Genomic DNA, 22,742 nt, shown 5'->3' with positions numbered 1-22,742 from the left:
ACCCTGCTAGGCATTTCCTTCCATACTGTAAAATTAGCTGGGAAGTATTGTGTATGTATGAGAACAGTTGGTTAAATCACCAATGCACACAGAAAATATTCTGTAAATATTACACAGCAACACATGTATTAGATATGGATCCTGCCAGGGTGGCATTTGCAGTTGTCACCATATCCAATGCATGCCTACATGGATGTGATTTCTATCATAAATTGCACACAATATTGACTGTGAGAGCTGTGTGCTCCCTCTGTGTCCAAAGTGTAAATGGGGGGCTTACTGGCCTCACTGCACCCGATTTGGTGACATGTTCAGGCCTACAAATCTCACGAGAAGCCTCTTGCAAGATTCACGACGCTTGAGATGTCTCGCGAGATTCAACCGAACCTGTGAGACATCGCGATCTGGATCTCGCCCTCACTGGTGCTGCAGCCACTGAGACACACCCCGCCAAGCGTGCCCAAAAGCGGCCTCTGATTTTTTTTCCTGTTAAATCACACCCAATATTTATTTTGTTTTTACCACAAGTTGATGATAATTCTATCAATATATAAATGGTTAAGCATTTTCCATAACTCATTTTGAAATTTTCATTTTTCGTTAATTTTTAATGTGTATCAATGCATTTAATCTATTCATAGGCCATGGTTAGTGAACAAGCCTGATTTCAATCTTGCGGCCCACTGAGAGGAAGGAGGGTTATTCATGTCGCCTAGTAACTAGCCTTGGTTGCCCATCACTGATCTAATTTCTCTGTACAAGTATGGATGTGAAAATTAAAATGAATAAAAGTTACAGCAATATGTCAAGTGATATTTCCCACTACACATACAGCAACACCGAACGCTAGGAATACCGTTGCAATCCTGGTGTACAGTATTACTACAGTTTTGGGAAGGGTGGTGGGGGAAGGAGGGTTGAAATTTGAAAGCCCAGTGAAAAAAGCAATCTCTCTTCAGATGGCCCAGAGGCCACCATCTATGCCATGCTGCTGCAGCCAAGGCTGACTGCAACCATTTTCACTTCTTCCTCAGCGGACTCCAGTGGAGGCAGAAGCCTGAACACAAGAATGGAATTTCCCCACCGCTGAAAAATCAGTTGCGGTCAACAGGACAGAGATGAAGCAGGCCAATGTTAGACCCTGCCAAAGTTACATTGGCATGGAAGCCTAAAGGAAAATCACAACATGTGGCCTCATACAAATAGTCAGTATAACAGCTTCTGACTTCTCGTGAAATGCACTTGAGGATCCTGGTATTTGGCCAGGTTTTTTTTTTAAACAATAGCTTCGTATTGACAGACCTTAATGTATTTATAAACAGTTCACAGAAATCAATTTACGAATAGTATTGCATGGTTGAATTTCAAAGAATATCTTGGAATTTAAAAAGCATTTATTGTATCTAGTTTCTTCCACCTTCTTCTGTGCTGCCTATTCAATCCTCATTTCAGACACAACTTCAAAGCTGTAATAATGCTGTTCATCATCCTGAAAGTTGCAGGCTATGGAATGTACATAATGCTCTTTTATTCTGTACGAATTGCTGCTATTAATCACAGTGGAAGGTGAACTGATTCATAGATTATCATAGAATTTACAGTGCAGAAGGAGGCCATTCGGCCCATCGAGTCTGCACCGGCACTTGGAAAGAGCACCCTACCCAAGGTCCACATCTCCACCCTATCCCCATAACCCAGTAACCCCACCCAACACTAAGGGCAATTTTGGACACTAAGGGCAATTTATCATGGCCAATCCACCTAACGTGCACATCTTTGGACTGTGGGAGGAAACCGGAGCACCCGGAGGAAACCCACGCACACACGGGGAGGATGTGCAGACTCCGCACAGACAGTGACCCAAGCCGGAATCGAACCAGGGACCCTGGAGCCGTGAAGCAATTGTGCTATCCACAATGCTACCGTGCTGATGTGTACCAGTCGCTACAAACAACCACCTCCACATAAACACTGGACATAAACATATGTTTGCAAACGCATTTTAGATTGCACATTGATTTGATTTTTAGTCTTGGATCCAACTGTAACACAACAATGAAAAACATGCCTCTGAACCATTTTGAAGTTTCATACAAGGAGGTGCACCTCCCCCAGGAATTTCATCAATTTAAGTTTTGAAACTCACTGGTGTAAAATATTTACTGCCTTGTTTAATTGCCTATGTGTGAACTACCTAAACAAGCTTTAATAGTTATTTTCCATATGGTGATATGCTGCTGCAATAATTCCCAGCATTCCTAAATACAGGCCACTCTGCGTTAGTCATCAAGATCATCTTTTCTATTTTTCTTCACCAATTCTTTCTCCTCTCTTCCCCTCCAGTGCTCTTCTACTGCACCACTCACAGTGTTGAAGGTTGGATGCCCTTCGGTGTCTCATGCAAGTGGCATTTAGTCACGTGTTAATCCCGGGAGCTGGCTATTTGGCAACAGGGGAGAATCACTGCCAAGTCAGATTGGGTACTCATCCGATGCTCCCACAGACACACTTCCAGCAAGAGTTACTGGACCGTGATCTTGAGGAAGAAACTTGGGTGGCTTTCACCTCAATAACCTATGGACACTGATACCAATTATAGCAGCCATGCTTAATTGAGAGTGCCCAACTCAGTATAGTCCCCTTATACATTGGGGAACTTTTAACTCATTAACTCATCTGCTCATCATGGGCGGTACGGTAGCACAGTGGTTAGCACTGTTGCTTCACAGTGCCAGGGATCCGGGTTCGAGTCCCAGCTTAGGTCACTGTCTGTGTGCGGAGTCTGCATGTTCACCCAGTGTCTGTGTGGGTTTCCTCCCACAAGTCCCGAAAGACATGCTAATCGGTAATTTGGACATTCTGAATTCTCCCTCCGTGTACCTGAACAGGTGACGGAATGTGGCGACTATGGGGTTTTCACAGTAACTTCATTGCAGTGTTAATGTAAGCCTACTTGTGACAATAATAAAGATTATGATTATTACAGAGTTAAAATGGAGTGCACCACTCAGGAACTCACCGAATAACCTTATTCAATGGGGCAGGGACAGGATTTTGATTTATAATTGTGTGCCTGCTTCTTTCAAATACAATACAATGTGAACTAAGAGGTCATTCCTCTGAACGACTCAAACAAATTGTCACATTTGTCAAGTATTTCAAACCTGGATTTGCTTGGAGGATTAGATAAGTGCCGAGGAAATGTAAAATCATCACTTTTGCAGAAATAATCTTTCAGCAAATTTAATGAATTTTCAATTTTCTTCTAAACTTCCCTAGCACCCTAGGCACTTTTAAATTGATATAGGAATTGTGCAAGAAGGTTATAGGACCAACTGTAGAAGCCAGGTATTTCGAATACAACTAGTATAGGTAAAAGATAGCTGTTCAAGCATAAATGTTGAGCCCCAGTTTTAAATACCCATTTATACAGCATAATTCACTTTTACTGAGGTCCGTTGTTCTGGCAAATGCATATTTTCAAAGACAGTGTGACATTAAAACAGCACAGTTGCAAAACAATTTGACACTGCTTGTGCTAATTGTCAAGGCCAAGGGCTGAATACGCAGCAACCTAAAGGCACCATTGTTCACAATGCAGATAACAGCTGGGTCAGAAAAGCTGATATTGCACATTGAAGATGGGCGGCTTGCCATCAAATCAAATGTGTTTGAGTCTAACCCAAACCAATTAGGATTATATTGGGGTGTGATTAGATGACTTAAGACAGATATGAAAGTGTATAACTGAAAAGTTTCCGCCCGCCATTTTAGTGTATTGTCTTTGAAAGTGTGTTGTCTGTGGTGTATTGTCTTTGGGTGTGTGTTGAGGAGATGTCTTTGTGTTGTCTTTGTGTTGTCTTTCTGTTAGTTTAGTCAGTTTTGTCCTTTATAGTCTCCATTTTAGGTTATTGTCTTTGGGTATTCTGTCAGTCTAACAGTCTGTGTCAGTGATGTTAGTCCACTTTTGACTTTGAGTTTGAGTTTAGCTGAAGATTAGCTTTCTCTCTCTCTTCGTGTTTCATTGCCAGACTTTAATCTTTTAAAAGTTACTTTCGAGCTGTCTGCCTAAGCAAAGAAAGATAATGTCTGTAATTCTCTGAAAGCTTCGAATTGTCTACGAATTGCCTTTTAAATGACTTTCAAATTGTAATCAAGCGACTACAAATAAAACAATTCTTTTTGGCACCTGAGGAGTTTATACTGCAAATTTCTGCTGAGTTCCAGTATTCGCAAAGTGCTACTGATAACCGATTAGCAGAGATGATATAAATTCCTTCAACTATACACAGTCGAATAATACAAGGAATCGAACAACTTAACACAGTCTACAAATAGTACAAATCTTACAACTTGTCGTATTGCGCCAGGACTTGATTCATCAACTAAGCTTCCCCCAAACTTGGCGTAGTTCGACAGGTTAAGATCCCATAAATTAAAGTTTCCTTTAATTGGCGAGCCAGCCAGGAGTCGAACCTAGAATCTTCTGATTACATCCTCATAAATTATTAGATTCCTATAATTGGCGAGCCAGCCAGGAGTCGAACCTAGAATCTTCTGATTCCTTATAAATTATAAGATTCCTTCACCAACCTAAAGCATCTAGACTTGAGTAACTGTTATAAAAGCAAAGATCTCCAGAGTCAACCTCGGGATTAAAGTTCCTGAGTGATGCACCCTATTTTAACTCTGTATTAAAACTCAAGGCCATCAAATCAGTGTTCCATTTCTGATTCAACTGAAGATTTTCAGAGGGTGGGCCACACTTGTGTAATGTTTGTTTTATTGGAGAGTGCGAACTGATGAGTCTGATGTCCTTAGATTTAGTAAATTCACTTGAAGAAGATCCTATTTAAAGCCTTTAAATCTAACCCAAAGCATGTAGATCATCCCAGTTTTTAAACACAACCCAAGATCTTCAATCTGACCCCTATTCTCCAGGTACAGCTAAATACTGTGAAAATCCTAAATTACACTTACTCATTCACAGTAAACCAGTGCTCCTGACTCTGATGGATCAATGCAGTGATTGTTAAAGGTGCAAGCATGATGATTAATGTCCAATAAGTTGGTGTCATCATGGCATTTCTTATTGTGGGGCTCAAAGCTGCCAAAAGGTCCTCAGCATCAAGACATATCTGTTTCTTACTTTACTTTTTGCAAGGAGTGAAATATTTGTGGGTAGAAATTGCATCCACTATGGTACCTTCTTCGACCCGCGCCACTACTTCATCAAAGAACACAATCAAGTTAGTCAATTCTGATTTGCCTTTAACAAATCCACACTGGCTTTAATTTATTAGCCCATACTATCCAAATACCAATTAATTCTGCCCTGGATTGCTGGCTTTAAAGGGTTTCCTGCAGTAAATCTTAAGCTGGCCTTCCGTGCCTGGTGGGCACCACCGGTACTGGAGTGCTTTGTCGACTCCTTTAATCACCTTTTAATTTGATTTTCTTTAAGTTTCAGTTGTTCTTTGTTTTTGTTTAGGGCAGTGCCCCTTTAAGTGGCGGCCCCTTTAATTTATCCCTCAGTTTGTTGATTTAGTTGCATCATTTGGAACTTTAACATAGCTCAACCTTAAGCTGATAAGCCTGTAGTTGTCAGATTTATTCCTCCCCTCCTTTTTAAACAGAGATGTACATTTTACAATCTCTATTCTACAGGTATCATCCCATAGCAAAGGAAGATCGAGTTAGGTGATTACAGCTGAAGTAGAGGATTTGGCAAAGTTGTGGTAGAGGTCACAATTGAACAGTAAGATAACAATGGGTGCCTAGGGTCACATCAAAGAATAGTTATTGATGGAATCATACCCAGGATGTGTCAGGATACTGGGGGTAGGGGTAGATATATTAAACTATGCTATTCTGGTCTTGATGTGTCCTCAAGTGTCTTCCTGCCCATTGCAACTAATAGAAGACTTTGTGCAGATCAACAAATTAGTAATTATCATACTGAACATATATTAAGGAAATCATGACCAATTATACCAGTTATTTTCAAATCATGTAACTATTTGCAGCTGTTTGTATGGATGGAGTGCTTTTGAGATTATGGTGAAGGGTCTGTAGACAAAATGGATATTGGTATAAATGGCAGGCAAAAAATAAAATTCTAATTCTTCCCTACCATTAGATCTTCAAACAATGTTTAGACGAGTTTGGAGGATCATGTACCCTCCTTGGAAACTCATTCATATATAGATTTTTGAAGTAATGTGAGCATCTTGCAGTCTCTGGACTTTGATGTCAAAATGATTGTGACAAATTGTTTGCAATGATAAAAAGCACACAGGTGGAATTGCTTCTGACCCCAGAAAGCTTCCATCTTGGATTGCCAAAGGGGAATTGTGTGACAATGAGTGAGAGAACCTGCCCCTTCACCTCTGGTCTCAAATCCAGTCAGACTGATAGGATGGAAAGTTTCTCGTTTCCCACCATTGTAAGGATTTCAAGGATCAAAAGGATCTCGCCGATCAAAAGAATTTCAAATCAACTCCTTGCAGAGATGGATCCCAGCCAAAAACAAGTGCTCAGAACAGCTCAGCAATTTTTTTTACCATCTTTCATTCAGAGATGCAACAAGGTAACCTGATTTTTCCAGGAATCCTTGACGCCACACCAGATCAAAGGCTGCCTTGGTGTCAAAAGCAACCATTTTCATCCTGAAATCTTTTTGTTCTTGTTTGAACGAAGACTACAATGAGGTCTTGAACTGAGTGGCCCTGGTGGAACACAAACTGAGCCTTGATGGTCAGGTTGTTGTTGAGTAAGTGTGGCTCGATAGCACTGTTGAGGACAGTTTCCATCACATTGCTGATGATTACAAATAGACTGGGGTGATAATTGGCCAGATTCAGGATAAATTCAATCCAGCCAATTATTGGCCCATCAGTCTATTTTCAATCTTTGGCAAAGTGGCGCAAGATGTTATCAAGAGTGCTAACCAACGACATCTACGCAGCTACACTGGTGCTCAGTTAGGGCTTCGCCAGTATTGGTCAGCTCCAGACCTCATTGCAGCCTTGGTTCCAACATGGACAAAAAAGTAGAATTCCAGATGAGATGAGAGTGATTGCCCTGGGCATCTAGGCAGCATTTACCATGTATAGCACCAAGCAAAACTTATGCTAAAAGGAATCACACAAGACAAAGGAGGCAGGCTGTGGTTATTGGAGACCAGTCACCTCAGCCCCAACACTGAATCTGGAAATCCCACCTGTTCTAACCCACACAAAATCTATAAGGCTGGAGCAATCAGTCTCCCAGTGAGTCTCGCTGAATAGGAGCTCCCCGTTAAGGGGGCGGGGAGCCCGAGATCATTCATGATTGAGATCTGTATCTCAAAACAGAGCAGATCCACCTGGAGAGTGATTGGCTACTGACACTTGGAGGCATATGTCTTCTTTGGAGGAGAAATTCCTGCAGGAAATTTCCTCTGCAGGAGCTGGGAACCTGGACAGCAGCAAGGAAATCGAGTTGCGGCTCCTGGAAATGGTCATAGTGGGATTGCCAGTGGCTCTCCAGCCAGTGGACTGGCCCACCGCCTGAACCATTAAATTCTGCCCAAGGCTTCAGGCCAATGATCTTTCATTGGAAGTCATAGTTTAACAGTGCTGAAGGAGGCCACCCGGCCCATCGAGTCTGCACCAGCCTCTGGAAAGAGCATCCCACCCAAGCCCACACCTCCACCCCAACCCAGCAACCCCACCCAACCTTTTAGGACACTAAGGGCAATTTAGCATGGCCAATCCACCTAACCTGCACGTCTTTGGACAGTGGGAGGAAACCAGACCACCCGGAGAAAACCCATGCAGGCACAGGGAGAACATGCAGACTCTGCACAGACAGTGACCCAAGCCGGGAATCGAACCTGCGACCCTGGAGCTGTGAAGCAACGGTGCTAACCACTGTGCTACCATGCTGCCCCTCTCTTCTGGGACTGGTGAATAGTGGGGTGGTGGGGAGTTATGGTCAGTGTAGAGGCACTCCCTTTCTTGCCATAGTGTGTCCGAGAAGGAGACACAACCCCTCCCCTCCCCCGCCCACACAAGTCACAAGTCATACAAGCATGCACACCAGGACTTAGCTAGCAGTTTGCCCACAAGGCATGGCCCCTTCCTATCACTGGTTACATACAAACTGTGGCGTGCTCAGATCCAATTTAAGGGCCTTCAATTGGCCTCTGAGGAGGAAGGTCATTCACAACCCTTCCTGCCCAGGACTTAACCGGTGGGATGGGGATGAGGGAGCCCACCCCAAGTCTTCCTGTCCCAGTATATGGGTCCCAATACCCCAGCCCAACCAACTTCCACCAATTAACTTTTTTCCCTCTCCACAGGTGCTGCCTCACCTGCTGAATGTTTCCAGCATTTTCTCTTCTTACTTCGGCTTTCCAGTAGAGCAGTATTAAACCTTTGCTTTAGATTATCAGGCTGGTTAAGTCAGTAAGAATGAATTAAAGTTTATCCATCCAATGTGATTTGAAAGATCATTTACACATATCATATTCCTATCACTAGCCTGTAAGGAAGGTTTTGTAATATGTAGCCATGTCAATTCATTGCGCAAGGTATTTATTGCACACTTTTCTACACTGGCTGGGAGTGCTGATGGCATGTGTAGGGTTTCCAACCGTGAAGTTTCATCACATGACTTGCCCACTCACTCCAGCCACTAGTTGGCCTACACATCCATCCTTGTGGCCTCCCTGCACCAAATGGAAAGCAAAATAATATTAATTACCCAATTGGATAATGCTTGCCTGTCGGCTAAACAGCCTTTTATTTCTCCATTTTCATACATTTTTAAATCTGGTAAAGAGAAATGATCAAAGAAAATGCACAAAGTGGGATTTCCCAGCATTTCCCGCTGGTGGAACCTTCCTGTCCCGCTGAAGGTGGGTTCTCCGGCGGTGGGACAGGCATGCCACCCAAAGCGCTGTGGATATTGCTGGGATCGGGAGATCCGGCCAGCAACCAATGGCGAGCCACTTCCACCTCCCAAAAAGACATTGTGCGCAGTTTGGGGGGGGGGGGGGGAGTGCAAAAAATCCTGCCTGACATTTTTTTCTGATGGCCTGATGACTTTTCTCCAGAGTTGCACACAGTATCTTGGAGATTGATCTTCCATTCCTGGAGACTCCAGGCCAGTCCTGGAGGGTTGGCAGCCCTGGATGTGTGCTAGTTAGGAAAAAGGCTGAGTTGAACAGGTGAGTGTGCAGGTAGGTTTGCCAGGCACTGAGAGTGACAATTCCACAGTGTAGGTTGACCCTAGATGGCTTTGCCGCTGGTGACAACAACCAGAAGCCTGCTGATCGTCAGATTTCTTTCTCAAAAATCATCTTCTGTAACTTTAAAACTTAAAAAGTATTGCTCCTGAGAAGATTTTTTTTAAATGGCCCACCCCCCACTGAACTCTTCCCCTAGCAGTCGTAAAGCATTGGCGTGTCAAAGACGACTTGGTGTAGCTTCTAAAGAGTTGCTGAATTAACACCATACTGAGATGATATTCATATAACTATCGTGGGAGACACTGAGACACTTTGCAAACCTCTAAGGATCTGCTGCCTTGCTCATTACATAAACAGTATTTTTTTCCCATGTTCTGGTCCAGAAAACATTGGAAACGTATAAAAACGCAGCAATGATACTGTAAACTTCAGCTGAGAACTAAGCACTTGAAAAAAAAAAATCATAATTTCTTTCCTTACATCCCTTTAAATTGGGACTTTAACCAGTTCCCTCGAACAGTCAATTGTACTGGACAGAGGGTGCTTTGGTGACACTTGCATTCAATTTTATGCTTTAATTACCAGCGCATATAAAGAATTAGACTTCCACTCAAAAAAGGCATGAATGCTTAAAAAGGGCGTAAATCTTCCTGAAGCATCACACCACAGATTCACCCATAATTAGGGAGGAATGCAAGCCACCAAAGTTTGCTTTTCTCACTTGTTCAAATCCCCCTCGGGGGGGTAATGAAACCATGATTCAGAAATTGTATCCTGTACAGCTGCAATCTCCTACTGTGTTGGTAATTATCTTTGTGTCCAAATTTCACATATTCTCCAGCGAAAGCAAGGAAGGGAACACCACCAATCAGGGACTACCCCAATGTAGCAGGTATAATATCAAAATCATAGCCAACGAAAACACAACAGTTGTGCCTGGACATTCCCCCACCGGGCAGGGAATGAAGTGTCTAGAAAAAGACCAGAAGGAATAGTTGGAACAGACCATATGAGCTTGCTGCACCAAGACAATCTAATCATTGTCGATCTTCGAACTCAACTTCTCGTTCCTGCCTTAAAACTATATCCAGATTCCTGTGATGGGTAATGTATTAATCTCAGACTTAAATATATTCTTTTTTTTAAAAAATATGTTTATTCAAGTTTTCTAACAAAATTTTTGACAAAATCACCCCCCACAATAACAGAAGATAAAAGAAACGCAAACACAACAATTAAACATTGTACAAAACATTTACATTGGGTTTCCCCATGTACAATAGCCCCCCCATATGACATTTAAAGGTACTCGTAGGGAAGCCCCCCCCCCCCCCACCCACCCCCATTCTCCCCCCCCAACAGAACCCCCCCCCCCCCCACCCTAGGTTTGCTGGTGCTGCTGACCTCCTTCTAACACTCCGCGAGATAGTCTAGGAACGGTTGCCACCGCCTGACGAACCCCTGCACAGACCCTCGTAAGGCAAACTTTATCCTCTCCAGCTTAATGAACTCTGCCATATCATTTATCCAGGCTTCCACACTGGGGGGCTTCGTGTCCTTCCATAATAACAAGATCCTCCGCCGGGCTACCAGGGACGCAAAGGCCAGGATACCGGCCTCTTTCGCCTCCTGCACTCCCGGCTCGTCCGTTACCCCAAATAATGCCAACCCCGAACTCGGCTTGACCTGGACTTTCACCACCTTGGACATAGTCCTCGCAAGACCCCTCCAAAACCCCTCCACTGCCGGGCATGACCAGAACATGGACGTGATCTGCCGGACTCCCCAAACACCTCCCACACCTGTCCTCCACTCCAAAGAACCTACTCATCCTCGCCCCTGTCATATGCGCTCTGTGAACAACCTTGAATTGTATTAGGCTGAGCCTTGCGCAAGAGGAGGAAGAATTAACCCTACTCAGGGCATCAGCCCACAGACCCTCATCTATCTCCTCCCCAAGCTCCTCCTCCCACTTGCCCTTTAACTCCTCTACCGTGGTCTCCTCCTCTTCTTTCAGCTCCTGGTAGATCGCCGAGACCCTGCCCTCTGCAACCCATACACCCAAAATCACCCTGTCCTGGGTTCCCTGTGCCGGGAGCAGCGGGAATTCCCTCACTTGCCGTCTCACAAATGCCCTCACTTGCATGTACCTGAAAGCGTTTCCCGGGGGTAACCCAAACTTCTCCTCCAGCGCTCCTAGGCTCGCAAACGTCCCATCTATGAACAGGTCCCCTATTCTCCTAATCCCTGCCCGATGCCAGCTCCGAAATCCCCCATCCATCCTCCCCGGGACGAACCGATGATTCTCCCGAATCGGGGACCCAACCGAGGCTCCCACCTCGCCCCTGTGTCACCTCCACTGCCCCCAGATCTTCAACGTCGCCGCCACCACCGGACTCGTGGTGTACCTTGTCGGTGAGAACGGCAGCGGTGCCGTCACCAGTGCCCTCAGGCTCGTGCCCACACAGGACGCCATCTCCAACCTCTTCCACGCCACCCCCTCTCCTTCCATTACCCACTTACGGATCATCGCCACATTGGTTGTCCAATAGTATCCGTACAAATTCGGCTGAGCCAGCACCCCCCCCCCGGTCCCTACCCCGCTCCAGAAACACCCTCTTTACTCTCGGGATCTTATTTGCCCACACAAAACCCATAATGCTACTGCTTACCCGTTTGAAAAAGGCCTTGGGAATCATAATGGGAAGGCACTGGAACACAAAGAGAAACCACGGGAGGACCACCATTTTAACCGACTGCACCCTGCCCGCCAGCGAGAGTGGCAGCACATCCCATCTTTTAAAATCCCCCTCCATCTGCTCCACCAGCCACGCCAAATTGAGTTTGTGCAGGGCCCCCCAACTCCCAGCCACCTGGATCCCTAAATACCGAAAGCTCCTTTCCGCCCTTTTCAGCGGCAGGTCGTCTATCCCCCTTCTCTGGTCCCCTGGATTCACCACAAAGAGCTCACTTTTCCCTACATTCAACCTATACCCCGAGAAGTCCCCAAACTCCCTTAGGATCCGCATGGCCTCCACTATCCCCTCCACTGGGTCTGCCACATACAGCAACAGGTTGTCCGCATATAGCGACACCCGATGTTCCTCTCCCCCACGGACCAGTCCCCTCCATTTCCTGGACTCCCTTAGTGCCATGGCCAAGGGCTCAATTGCCAATGCAAACAAGGGGGACAGGGGGCACCCCTGCCTCGTCCCTCGGTACAGCCGAAAGTACTCCGACCTCCGCCAATTCGTAGCCACGCTTGCCACTGGGGCTCTAGAAAGCAATCTGACCCAGCCGATAAACCCCTCCCCGAACCCAAACCTCCGCAACACTTCCCAAAGTTACTCACACTTCACCCAGTCGAAAGACTTCTCCGCGTCCATAGCTGCCACTACCTCCGCTTCTCCCTCCACCGAGGGCATCATAATCACGTTGAGGAGCCTCCGCACGTTAGGATTTAGCTGCCTGCCCTTTATGAACCCCATCTGGTCCTCATGGATCACCCCCGGGACACAGTCCTCAATTCTCGTAGCCAGCACTTTTGCCAGCAACTTAGTATCCACATTGAGGAGCGAGATTGGTCTATACGACCCACACTGCAGTGGGTCCTTGTCCCGCTTCAGGATCAGAGAGATCAGCGCCCCGGACATTGTCGGGGGCAAGGTCCCCCCCTCCCTAGCCTTATTGAAAGTCCTCACTAGCAACGGGCCTAGCAGATCCGCGTACTTCCTATAAAACGTGACCGGGAACCCGTCCGGCCCCGGGGCCTTCCCCGCCTGCATGCTCCCCAATCCTTTAACCAGCTCCTCCAGCCCTATTGGCGCCCCTAAACCAGCCACCTCCTGCTCCTCCACCCTCGGGAACCTCAGCTGATCCAAGAATCGTCGCATCCCCTCTTCCCCCGCTGGGGGCTCAGATCGGTACAAATCCCCATAAAAATCCCTAAATACCTCATTTATTCTCACCGCACTCTGCACCGTATTCCCCCCTCTATCCTTAATTCCACCCATCTCCCTCGCTGCCTCCCTCTTACGAAGCTGGTGTGCCAGCATCCGACTCGCCTTCTCCCCATACTCGTACATCGCCCCCTTCGCTTTCCTCCGTTGTGCCTCTGCTTTCCCTGTGGTCAACAGGTCGAACTCCGTCTGGAAATTCCGTCGCTCCCTGAGTAGCCCCTCCTTGGGGGCCTCTGCCTATCTCCTGTCCACCCTTAAAATCTCCCCCACCAACCTCTCCCTCTCCCTCCCCTCTCTCTTCTCCCTGTGGGCCCTAATGGAGATTAGCTCTCCCCTAACCACCGCCTTCAGCGCTTCCCAGACTACCCCCACCTGCACCTCCCCGTTGTCGTTGGCCTCCAAATATCTTTCAATGCACCCCCGCACCCGCCCACACACCTCCTCATCCGCCAACAGTCCAACATCCAGGCGCCACAACGGGCGCTGGTCCCTCTCCTCCCCCAACTCCAGCTCCACCCAGTGCGGAGCGTGGTCTGAGATGGCTATGGCCGAATACTCCGTTCCCTCCACTTTCGGGATTAGCGCCCTGCTCAGAATAAAAAAATCGATCCGGGAGTAGGCTCTATGGACGTGGGAAAAGAATGAAAATTCCCTGGCCTGGGGCCTGACAAACCTCGATGGGTCCACCCCTCCCATCTGGTCCATAAATCCCCTAAGCACCTTGGCCGCAGCCGGCCTCTTACCCATCCTGGACCAAGAGCAATCCAATGCTGGGTCCAGCACCGTGTTGAAATCCCCCCCCCCATTATCAAGCTTCCTACCTCTAGGTCCGGAATCCGACCCAGCATGCGCTTCATAAATCCGGCATCATCCCAATTCGGGGCATATACGTTTACCAGTACCACCCGCACCCTCTGCAACCTACCGCTCACCATCACATATCGACCTCCACTATCCACTACAATATTCATTGCCTCAAACGACACCCGCTTCCCCACTAGTATTGCAACCCCTCTGTTCTTCGCATCCAGCCCCGAATGGAAGACCTGCCCTACCCATCCCTTTCTCAGCCTAACCTGATCTGCCACCTTCAAATGTGTCTCCTGGAGCATAAGCACGTCTGCCTTCAGTCCCTTTAAGTGCGCGAACACCCGGGCCCTCTTGACCGGCCCGTTCAGGCCCCTCACATTCCAAGTTATCAGCCGGATTGGGGGGCTGCTCACCCCCCCCCCCGCCCCCGCCGACTAGCCATCTCCTTTTCTAGGCCAGTCATGTGCCCGCGCCTCCCACACCCTCCAGTCCCCCAGACGGCGGGCCCCCGCCCCGACCACCTCTCCTACTTCCAGATCCCCTTTGGCCAGTGCAGCAGCAACCCTATCCCCCCCCTTTACCCTCCCCCCTCCCCCCGCTAGATCCACATCTAGCCCTTTTGCTCCCCCCATAAAACTCCGGTAAGTCAGCTGTCTCCTGCTGACCCCGGCTTCTCCCGCCATTCCATCGACCCCCTTCAGTGTGAGAATCCCCCCTCCCCCTCCCTGGCAGTCAGTGTGTGCCCCCCTCCAGCACCACCCATCCCCCACCCCCACCCCCCCGACCCCCCACCCCCGTCCTTCTCTAACGCGGGAAAAAGCCCGCACTTTCCTGATCCGGCCCCGCCCCCTTTGGCGCAGCTCCTTTTGCGGCCTTACCCCAATTCCCCTCCCTGGGCCTCCACTCCCCCTCTTCCCTCGTGGGGGTCTGCCCCTCCAGCGCCGACGCACACACTCTCCCACAGTCTCCCCATCAAGTTCCTTCACCCATCCCCATCCAGCACCCAAACAAAAAGAACATTCCCCAAACACAGCAAACATCCCCTCACGACAAACCCTCAATCTGAGTCTGTATGAAGCTCCATGCATCATCAGGCGTTTCGAAGTAGTGGTGCCGATACTGGAGCGTGACCCACAGTCGCGCTGGCTGCAGCATACCGAACTTCACCCCCTTTCGATGGAGCACCGCCTTGGCCCGATTAAAACCAGCTCTTTTCTTAGCCACCTCTGCACTCCAGTCCTGGTAGATTCGGATCTCCGTATTCTCCCACCTACTGCTCCGCTCTTTCTTGGCCCATCTCAGGACACACTCTCTGTCCATAAAGCGGTGAAACCTCACCACTACATCCCTTGGCGGCTCGTTGGCCTTGGGTCTCCTTGCTAGGACCCGGTGAGCCCCATCTAGCACCAGAGGCCTCGGGAAGGCTCCCGCGCCCATCAGCGAATTGAGCATCGTGCTCACATATGCCCCGACATCGGGCCCCTCCACTCCCTCAGGGAGACCCAGAATCCGAAGATTCTTCCTCCTCGACCTATTCTCCGGGTCCTCAAATCTTTCCGCCCACCTCTTGTGCAGCGCCTCGTGCGCCTCCACCTTCACTGCCAGGCCCAAGATCTCGTCGTCGTTCTCCGAGGCTTTTTGCCGCACCTCTCGAATCGCCGCCCCTTGGGCCTTCTGAGTCGCCACTAGCTTCTCAATCGCCGCCTTCATTGGCGCCAGCATTTCGGCCTTCAGCTCCTCAAAGCAGCGTCTAAGAAACCCCTGCTGCTCCTGTGACCACTGCGCCCATGCTGCTTGGTCTCCACCCGCCGCCATCTTGTTTTTCCTCCCTCTCACTTTTCACTGCTCCAAGATCACTTTTTTCACCGCTCCACTCCTGGTCCAATCCATATACTGCCGGGGGGCCCTTGCTGTCACCTTCCCACACTGGAAGCCGTCGAACAATTGCCATTGGGGCTCCTCTAGAAAGGCCAAAAGTCCGTTCTCGGCGGGAGCTGCCGAGCGTGCGACCTACCTAGGCATAGCTGCAACCGGAAGTCAACTTAAATATATTCAATAGCTTGGCATTCTGAGGCAGAGAATTCCAAAGGTTAATAACCCTCTGTGTGAAGAAATCTCTCCCTAACTCAAGTCCTAAGCGAATGACCCCTTATCTTGACACTATAACCCCGAGCTCTAGACCCTAGTTAATGAAAATAGCTTTTCAGTATCTATCCTATTAAGCCATCTAAGGATTTAACACACTTCAATTAGATTACCTCTCATTTTTCCAAATGTCAGAGGATAAAATGCCAATTTTTCTCAATATCTCCTCTTAAAGCAACATATTTTCGTAGGATGCAATTTAGTGAACCTCTATACACTCTCTGAGGGCAAGTAATTCCTTAAATAAGGTGATCAAAGCGTACAGCACTCCAGATGTGGTCTCACCAAAGTCCTGTATAATCGCAGCAAGCCTGCCTTACTTTTATACACACAATTCCTTTGTAATAAAGGCTAACACACCATTTTATTTTCATAATTGTTTGTTGTACCTGATGTGTTGGGTGTTCTGGATCACATACAGGTCACCAACACTTTAAGTAGTGCAACACTATTTTATTAAAAGGTTAACTATTTAAACATACTTGAACTGTGGGTAAATACGATACTAGCTTTAACTAAAGACCTTTGCCTTGTCCTAACCAGTTGATGAACGCAGCACATGGTGAATGTCTGTGTTGCAGGCTGTGAGCTCTGTGCTCCTAGCTAGCTGCTACTCGAAAGAGCGGGAACTCTGATGCCCCCTGTCTTTGTAGTGCGTGTGCTCTCACTGATGATTGGCTGCGGTGTTGTGCATGTTGATTGGTCCCACTGTGTGTCCATCAGTGTGTGTCTGCACCATGATATACTGATGTATATTATGACATCCCCCCTTTTATAGAAAAAAATCTGCCTGGGTGACAATAAATAGTGTGTGGTGAATGTTCCTGACTACGTGTGTGCAAAATATTTACAGGAATATGTACATAAAACTAAGCTATTTATATGGGAAGGTGCGTGGTGCGTGCCTGCGCATTACGTTCCTCCACGTGGCCGTCCCCTCGTTTGGTGCGTACAAGCGTGGGAGTCCGCGAAAAGCGTGCAAAATAGCCAACCTCATCCAGGCTGAGGCCCTGGAGGTGCTCAATCACTTGGACCTGTTCCGCCTCTTGGGGACCTTGTCGCGCCGTTTCAGCCGCTTGTATATGGGAGTACCGACTGGTGGCATTTTCATATAGGACACAGGTCTCGATGGCGGTCGCTAGGGTGAGTTGCTTTGCTTTGAGGAGCTGCTGACGCAGGGGTCCGACTGAACACCAAAAACGATCTGGTCGCGTATCATGGAGTCGGAGGTGGGCCCGTAGCTGCAAGATTGCGCAAGGATGCGGAGGTGCGTTAGAAAGGATTGGAAAGGTTTGTCCTTACCCTGCAAACGCTGCTGGAACACATAGCATTCAAAACTTTCATTCACCTCTACGCTGCAATGAGTGTCAAATTTGAGGAGAACCATCTTGAACTTCTTCTTGTCTTCGTCATCTGCAAAGGTGAGAGAGTTAAAAATGTGGATGGCATGGTCCCCGGCCGTGGAGAGGAGAAAAGCAATATTTCTGGTGTCCGAGGCGCCCTCCCTGTCCGTGGCTTCGAGGAAGAGCTGGAAGCGCTGTTTGAAAATCTTGCAGTTGGCCCTGAGGTTGCTGGCAATGTGGAGCGGTGGCGGCGGGCTGATGTTGTCCATGTTGCAGGATGCCGGAATGCTGGTGGAAGGCAGATCACTTGCAGGTAGGTCTCAGAAGTGCTAGTATGCAACCACTCCTGGTATCATGATGTGTGGGGTGTTCTGGATCACATACAGGTCACCAACACTTGAAGTAGTGCAACACTATTTTATTAAAAGTTTAACTATTTAAACATACTTGAACTGTGGGTAAATACGATACTAGCTTTAACTAAAGACCTATGCCTTGTCCTAACCAGTTGATGCACTCAGCACATGGTGAATGCCTGTGTTGCAGGCTGTGAGCTCTGTGCTCCTAGCTAGCTGCTACTCGACTGAGCGGGAACTCTGATGCCCCCTGTCTTTATAGTGCATGTGCTCTCACTGGTGATTGGCTGCGGTGTTGTGATTGTTGATTGGTCCCACTGTGTGTCCATCAGTGTGTGTCTGCACCATGATATACTGGTGTATATTATGACAGTACCTGTATATTAACACCCTGTGATATGTGTACAAGGGCTGCCAATATCCTCCTGAACATCAATATTTACTTTTTCATTTCTCTTCCTGCTCCTAGTGGTGTATTATGCAGATAAAGCACATGCTTGCATTTGTTTCCATAGCTGGTTTTGCCTGGAACAGGTTACCAGCTTGCCGCCAGAGGCTATAGTTTGGGCGTCGCCACGCTGCATCAAGCATGTCTGGCCAGGAGCCTCTCCTGCACTTACCACCTGCCATAGGCCTAATGTAAAACCATGTTATAAACACACTTTGCATGGCCATCAAGTCCTGAGGTGGGGCTCTAGCCCAGAGCTTCTACGTCAGAGGCAGCGGCTCTACCCATTGTTCCAGAAGACTTCCCACCAACGTTTATCAGTCTCACTTAAAATAAATTCTACTTCTCTGCCCTTCCTATTGAAGTGAAATTTTTCACATTTTCCCACATTGTACTCCAACTGCCACCTTTTTGTTCTTTCATTTAACCAATCTTATCAACTTTTATAGATGCACCATAGAAAGCATCCTATCTGGCTGCATCACAGGCTGGCATGGCAACTGCTCGGCCCAAGACCGGAAGAAACTACAGAGAGTCGTGAGCACAGCCCAGTCCATCCCACAAACCCACCTCCCAGCTGTTGATTCTGTCTACGCCTCCCGCTGCCTGGGGAAAGTGGGCAGCATAATCAAAGACCCCTCCCACCCGACTTATTCACTCTTCCATCGGGCAGGAGATACAAAAGTCTGAGAACACGCACTAACGGATTCAAAAACAGCTTCTTCTACGCTGTTACCAGACTCCGAAACATCCCCCTTATGGACTGATCTGATCTCTTCACACATCTTCTTTACTGAGTAGTACTACACTCCTGTATGCTTCACCTGATGTCTGTGTTTATTTAGATTGAGTATTTATATTTGCCCGATGTATTTTTTCATATATGGAATAATCTGTCTGAGCTGTTTGCAGAACTATACTTTTCACTGTACCTTGGTACACGGGATAATAAACAAATCCAAATCCAATCTATATCCCTCTCCATGTGGAGTTTGCACATTCACCCCGTGTGTGCGTGGGTTTCCTCCGAGTGCTCCAATTTCCTCCCACAGTCCAAAGATATGCAGATTAGGTGGACTGGTCATGCTAAATTGCCCCTTAGTGTCCAATGGTTAGGTGGGCTTGTGGGGTTATGGTGATCAGGCAGGGGAATGGACATGGTGCTTTTCGGAGGGTTGGTGTAGACTCGATGGACCAAATGGCCCCCTTCTTCACTGTAGGGATTCTATGATTTATATAAACAAGGATGCAATATTAGAAATATTTTAATATTTCATTGAACATTGTGTGCTCCATTTTTACAGTGAGACATTTTCACAATCTATGTTCCCGATTGTGGAATTGCAAAAGGTACAGATTATTGAGCAGTCCTTGCATATGCATCGAACACCTGCTCTCTGGCTACCCTGTGTAATACTTAAAGAACCAGTTCTTTTCCATCATTAAGATATGAATATAGACTTATTACACTTCTGAAGACTTACCTTTAATGCAGGGATTTGTACCAACTGCTTTTACACTATAACTGGGGTGAGAAAACCTTTTCAAAGTGATTTCTGATAAGTGACGAGCCAAAACTGAAGGTTTTTGTTCCCATAGTTACTCTGAAACCGGATTCGACAGCTCTAATGGTGACTAAAAAAAGTCAGCAACGTGAAGTAGCTGCAATTGCAGCCACAACAGGACAATGCACTCAAATGAAACCATGGATCCATAATTGTGCTCCTAACCATATTCTAGCAGAAGGCAAAACTTCAGGAAAGTGACCACCAGATGAAAGAGTCTAGGGTCTGGTCAATGTTGACAGCCGTGACAACAACAAAAAGAGGTTGTAAAACGAGCAACCTGCAGATGGAAGTGTATATATAGTACAGATCAATGGGGTGCTTCCCTTCCATTCTGTCCAGCTCAATCAAATACAAGGTTTAGGTACAAAACAACAAGCAGAAGGAAAGATACATGTTACTTAATGTTTGCGTTATGCTGTGCGCCAATTTGGTAGAGAAACAAAGGGCCAAACTTCTTACTACAAGGTACCAACAAAGTTGGGAAATGTAATGTACAAGGCCAGGTAAGTGAAGAAATGGTTATGAAATGTCGTCAAGATTAGGTTTTGAGAGCCTACACTGGCAATTGGCAACCTGCAGCTCGGGGGCCACATGCGGACCATGTGGGCTCTGAGTGCGGCCCACGAGACATGGTTGACTGCTGCCCACGTCCAGGTTTGCCACATTCCACTGATATCCATCAGCATAAGTTTCTTTCCTGCCAGCATGGCTAAAGCGATACGCACATAAAGCAAGTGTGTGCCCAGTACATCCAATCAAAGCATATGCGTTTATTTTGTTTTTATCATTTGAAGTTGATAGTTTCATTAATCTGTGAATGATTAAGCATTTTCCATAACTCATTATGAAATATTTGTTGTGCATTAAATGTATTTGATCTTATTCATGGGGGGTCATGGTTAGCGAGCAAGCCTGATTTCAATCTTGTGGTCCAGTGAGATTAAGGAGGGTCACAAATGCGGCCCACTCACCAGCTTAGTTGTCTGTCACTGGCCTGCACATTCTTGGAGAAAGAGAGACCCGAGGACAGAGTTCTATAGGCTTGAGATTTTGGGAAATACTGTATTAAGAGTTTGTGCCAGCACACTGGGTCTAAATTTCAACCCAGGAGGAAGGGAGAGGAACATCATGTAGAGAAGTGGCTTTGTTGCACTGAAGGAACACATGAAGAAATTTCAAAGTCACTCTGACCATAGAATTGAGGTAACACAGACGCAAGGTTGTGATGTAAACAAAGAGAGGTTAGAGGTCAATCATATATCAGGTGACCAGTTTACTATATGCAAGAGTGAGAGGGAGCTTACCAGCCCCTAGAGCATTATTTCAAAGCTAAGAGCTAAAGAAGAGGATAATTTCTTGGTACAAAAAAAGACATTGAGCTTTTTCAAGATAGCTTTAGAAGAATAAGACTATGAGGCCTAGAAAGTCAATGAGGTAGATTTTCAACCTGTTGCATGAATATAAGGCTTTTAGACCATATGACGTAGGAGCAGAAGAAGGCCATTCAGTCCATCAGGTCTGCTCCGTCATTCACCGAGCTCATGGCTGATCTGATGTGATAATCCTCAGCTCCTTTCCCGCCTTATCCCCTTATTCATTAGGCAGCATGGTAGCACAGTGGTTAGCACTGTGGCTTCACAGCTCCAGGGTCCCAGGTTCGATTCCCGGCTTGGGTCACTGTCTGTGCGGAGTCTGCACGTTCTCCCCATGTCTGCGTGGGTTTCCTCCGGGTGCTCCGGTTTCCTCCAATAGTCCAAAGACGTGCAGGTTAGGTGGATTGGCCATGCTAAATTGCCCTTAAGTGTCCAAAAAGGTTAGGAGGGGTTACTGGGTTATGGGGATAGGGTGGAAGTGTGGGCTTACGTGGGGTGGTCTTTCAAAGGGTCGGTGCAGACTCGATGGGCCAAATGGCCTCCTTCTGCATTGTAAATTCTATGTTCTATGATTAAAAGTCTGTCTACCTCAGCCTTGAACATGCCCAGCTTAAATGCGGTAAAGAAGTCGACCAATTCACTATCCTCTGAAAGAAGAAATTCCTCATCTCTGTCTTAAATGGGTGACCCCTTACTTTAAGATTATGCCCTCTGGTCCTAGAGTCTCCCACAAGGGGACACAATCTCTCAGCATCTAGCCTGTCAAGCCCCCGAGAACCCTATATGTCTCAATAAGGTCACCTCCCATTCTTCTAAACTCCAATGAGTACAGGCACAATCTACTCAACCTCTCCTCATAAGAAAATCCCTCCATACCCGGGATCAACCTAGTGAACATTCTCTGGACTGCCTCCAATGCCAGTATATCTTTGTTTAGATAAGGGGGCCAAAACTGTTCACCGTATTCTAGGTACGGTCTAGCTAGTTGATGTGTTGGGTGTTCTGGATCATATACAGGTCACCAACACTTGAAGTAATGCAACACGATTTTATTAAAAGGTTAACTATTTAAACATACTTGTACTGTGGGTAAATACGATACCAGCTTTAACTAAAGACCTTTGCCTTGTCCTGACCAGTTGATGCACTCAGCACTAGGTGAATGTCTGTGTTGCAGGCTGTGAGCTCTGTGCTCCTAGCTAGCTGCTACTCGAATGAGCGGGAACTCTGATGTCCCCTGTCTTTATAGTGCGTGTGCTCTCACTGGTGATTGGTTGCGGTGTTGTGTATGTTGATTGGTCCCACTGTGTGTCCATCAGTGTGTGTCTGCACCATGATATACTGGTGTATATTATGACATCCCCCCTTTTATATAAAAAAATGTGCCTGCGTGACAATAAATAGTGTGTGGTGAATGTTCCTGACTATGTGTGTGCGAAATATTTACAGGACTATGTACATAAAACTAAGCTATTTACGTGGGAAGGTGCCTGGTGCAGAAAACA

The 22,742-nt window shown here is 47.0% G+C and overlaps 1 protein-coding gene across 3 annotated transcripts in view; it reads right to left on the bottom strand.

Annotated features, from left to right (window-relative positions):
* Positions 1 to 22,742, bottom strand: part of LOC140395131 (neurturin-like) — a 154,060-nt gene that overhangs the window by 111,121 nt on the left and 20,197 nt on the right. The window lies entirely within an intron of this gene.

This window comes from Scyliorhinus torazame, chromosome 18 (assembly GCF_047496885.1).
Source record: "Scyliorhinus torazame isolate Kashiwa2021f chromosome 18, sScyTor2.1, whole genome shotgun sequence".
NCBI classification, from domain to species: Eukaryota; Metazoa; Chordata; class Chondrichthyes; order Carcharhiniformes; family Scyliorhinidae; genus Scyliorhinus; species Scyliorhinus torazame.
The sequence above is the reverse complement of the archived record's forward strand: the minus strand, read 5'-3'. Positions and strand labels throughout refer to the sequence as shown.